Genomic DNA, 4,015 nt, shown 5'->3' with positions numbered 1-4,015 from the left:
CTCTGGTCACTGATCACCAATGTGGGTGCCAGTGCAATCTTGGGTGAATGGAGCTGGTTTTCTAGTTACTGTTCCAATCATAATCTTGCTTGCAATAATTCAAAAAAACTGCACTGCTGGTTGGCACTTCAGCACTTTGTATAAATCCTTTGTTCACTGTTTCCACTTAGTCTCTTCCTTTAATTAGTATTTTGTTTACATATTTTTTTTCCCTTTCCATTGAAGCTCTGGTTTCCAGGATTGCCATCTACATCCATTTCACTTGGTTTCTCAAGTGTTTTTTGTGCAGGGTCTGGATAGTATATAAATAATCACAGGCCATCATTTTGGAGCCCCTCAAATTTCTTTTTAAATGCAGAACTCATACTATCCCACTATTTATCAAATTAATTTAGTGCCAAACATATTCTTCTTTGAATATCCTTTTATTATTCTTGATATTTAATCACCAAAAAAAAATTAAGAATACTATTGAAATTCTAATTCCCCTGTTGTTCTTGTTGTTAGCTTCCCTTGAATCATTTCTGACTCATTGTGACCCTATCTACAAGAGAACAAAACACTGCCTGGCCCTGCACTAACCTCAAATCACTGCTACTCTTGAGCCCATCATTGCAGCCACTGTGTCAAACCACCTGATTGAGGGTCTCTCTCTTTTTTGCTGACCTTCCATTTTACCAAGGACAATATCCTTCTCTATGGACTGAGCACTTCTCTTAACGGGACCAAAATACAAGATACAAAATCTAACCATTCTCACTTCTAAAGAACATTCTGGCTGTACTTCTTCCATGACATATTTCAATCCACTCTCTGTCGGTTTGTCATACTGTGGTGGCTTGCATGTTACTGTGATTTGGAAAGCTATTCTACCATTATTTCAAATATCAGCAGGGCGACCCCTGTGGATAGGTTTCAGTGGAGCTTACAGACTAAGACAAACTAGGAAAAAGGATGTGGAAGTCCACTTCTGAAAAAAACTTGCCACTGAAAACCTTATGAATAGCAATGTTGTCAGATACAGTGCCAGAAGATGAGCCCTTCAGGTTGAAAGTCACCCAAAATACAACTGGGGAAGAGCTTCCCCTACAAAGTAGAGTCAGCCTAACTCCCCTGTGTGTTATGTGTATGTGATGTGCTGTCAGGTTGGTTCTGTCTCATAGTAACTCTACATACAGCACATTGAAACATTGCCCAGTCCTGTGCCATTCTCACAATTGTTGCTAAGCTTCAGTTCATTATTGTAGCCACCATGTCAATCTATTTGGCTGAGGATTTTTCCCTTTTTCACTGACCCTCTACTTTACCAAGTATGTTATCCTTCTCCAGGGATTAGTTCTTTCTGACTACATGACCAAAGTATGAGAGATGAAGTCTGACTGTTTTCATTTCTAAGGAGCCCTCTGGCTGTACTTTCTGCAAATTAGATTTGCTTGTTCTTCTAGGAGTCTACTGCACTTTCAATATTCTTCCAGTGCCACAATTCAAATTCTTATGCTGTCTTCTTTTTTCATTGTCTAGCTCTCACATGCATATGAGACTAATACAAATACCATGGTTTGGGTCATGCACACCTTAGCTTTCAAACTCTCCTAGGTCCCTCATATTCAGGTCATAGGTCACTGTTCTGGTTACCTAGTGCTGCTCTGACAGGAATATACCACCAGTGGGATGGCCTTAACAAACAGGAATTTAGTCTTACAATTTGGAGGCTTTAAGTCCAAGTGCAAAGTGCCAAATTTTAGGGGCTGGGTGAAAGCATCTCAACCTTGGTCTTCAGCTCTGCCTCCTGCTCCCAGCCCACTGGAGCTAGAGGCTTTTCTTAACTCAGAAAGCTGCTGGCTGCTGAGGCTGACAAACTCAAGGTTGACAAGTAAAAAGGCATAGTTTCGATGTTACCAAACCACACAATAGGCCTTTAATTTAAGTCCATGGAAAGTCTCAAGATTGGCAGAGCATGGCAGGCTGCTGAACAATGACTCAGCTACATGTAGGATTCAAGCATGCCATAAGCTAGAGACCATTCCCTAAACTGCTTCTTATATACAGGAAACAGGTAACATACTCAAAGCAGCTACTCAGCTGCTCCAAAACATTCCACCATGGAGTTAATTACCAATCTTCCCATGGGGAATAACTCCATTCTTCTGCCCATCCACTCAACCAGGCCCAGCCAAGTTGATACACAGACTTCACCACCACAATTCCATCCTTTGTCAACTTGGCACCTGTACAGATTTTCAGTGGGTGGTATCTGTACAGCTCTCTTCACTGGGTGACTCTACTCCCCTACTTCCTCAGTGATGACGTTACTACCCCCTTGGCCTGGCGGGCCCCATTCCTCTCCTTCTTGGGCATGGCAGCCCTATCCCCTCTCTCTTTGGCAGCAACTATAACTCCATCCTACTGGCTCACATGAATGAACAGCCCCATACTCCATAACCCAGTTGGGGAAGGTCAGGCTCTTTGATATCTAGGGGGCTGTTTTGGTTCCACACCCAAAAGCCATGGTCCCACCCTTTAGGCTGAGGTGGCTCTGCTTCCTGTTTCCTTGGTCTTTTCACTTCTGCCTATTAATGCTGAAGGCAACCCACTCTGCTGGAAATCTTCCTGCCTCAAAAGCACTCAGCTTTCTTGCTCCATTGGCTGGCCAACGTGTTACTCCATTTCATACAGGTCTCTTCTACCAGTTAACTCCTGAAGGCAACCCACTCCACCAGGAAGCTTCCTGAGCAATGGCATCCAATTTTCTCCTCTGTGGGCTGGTAAGGCTGTGGCTATCCCATGCCGGTTCTCTCGGCTCTGCTCCTGATGTTTCTCATACCATATTCCGGGGTCTCTTTGCCAGGGTTTTGGGTCAAGGAAGCACTCCATTCCTGTTTCCATATTTTAGGTATATGTCAGAGAAGCACCCCACTCTCCTGCTACCACATTCTGTTTTGGTTATCTAATGCTGCTCTGACAGGAATATACCACAAATAGGGTGGCCTTAACAAACAGGAGTTTATTCTCTTACAGTTTGGAAGCTTTAAGTCCAAGTTCAAAGTGCCAGGTTCTAGGGGCTAGGTGAAAACCCCTCAAATTTGGAGTTCAGCTCTGCCTCCTGCTCCCAGCCCACTGGAGCTAGAGGCTTTTCTTCACTCAGACAGCTGCTGGCTGCTGAGACTGACAAACCCAAGGTTGACAAGTAAAAAGGCACAGTCCCGATGTTACCAAGCCACACAGCAGGCCATTAATTAAAGTCCCAAGGTTGGCAGAGCATGGCAGGCTGCTGAATTATGACTCAGCTACATGTAGGATTCAAGTGTGCCATAAGCTAGAGACCGTTTCCAAAGCTGCTTCTTATATACAGGACGCAGACCACATACCCAAAGCAGCTACTCAGCTGCTTGTGGTAGATCCCACCATGGTGATTTCCAGTCTCATCATGGGGAATAATAACTACCAGCTGCCCAGCCACTTAACCAGGTCCAGACAAGTTGATGTACAACTTTAACTACCAGTCACTATACATAATGAGATTCTCTAGGGACTTGATCAACCTGTATTATTTCAAGTTCTCACTCTTAAACTGATCACAATTTGACAACTATTGGATACCACAATTCCTGAAATGTATATATATTAAAATCATAATTAAAACAACTGGCTTACCATCCATTAAAATACGTCCCTTGCTTGTTTAGCAGTGTAGCCTTGGTGAGAGAAGCCCCTCTGTCCTGTCATTTAAACATGTGGTGAAGAAAGAACTCAGGATAGTTCCTATAAGAGGAAGCTTCAGATTTCTATTTTAAGTCACTCTTTACAAAGAAAGGAAAGTCGGGAGGGGTAACTATGGTTTATATCTTTTGAAAACCTTTCATTAGTTTATCTTTCATATGTCAGAAACCAGTGAAGAAAAAAATCTATTGTGGGAATGTGTAAGACATACTTCTGCAAACATGTGATGTATTGTGGATAAGGCTTTAATGATAGAATGAAAGCTATTTTAAAGTTTGGCTTCCTTTTTTTTTTC

The 4,015-nt window shown here is 42.7% G+C and overlaps 1 protein-coding gene across 1 annotated transcript in view; it reads left to right on the top strand.

The window, feature by feature from the left end:
- Positions 1–4,015, top strand: part of GLRA3 (glycine receptor alpha 3) — a 433,080-nt gene that overhangs the window by 168,112 nt on the left and 260,953 nt on the right. The window lies entirely within an intron of this gene.

This window comes from Orycteropus afer, unplaced genomic scaffold (genome assembly GCF_000298275.1).
Source record: "Orycteropus afer afer isolate SDZICR_OR568_19922 unplaced genomic scaffold, OryAfe1.0 scaffold00268, whole genome shotgun sequence".
NCBI classification, from domain to species: domain Eukaryota; kingdom Metazoa; phylum Chordata; class Mammalia; order Tubulidentata; family Orycteropodidae; genus Orycteropus; species Orycteropus afer.
Note: the sequence above shows the minus strand (reverse complement) of the source record. Positions and strands in the feature narration are given on the sequence as shown.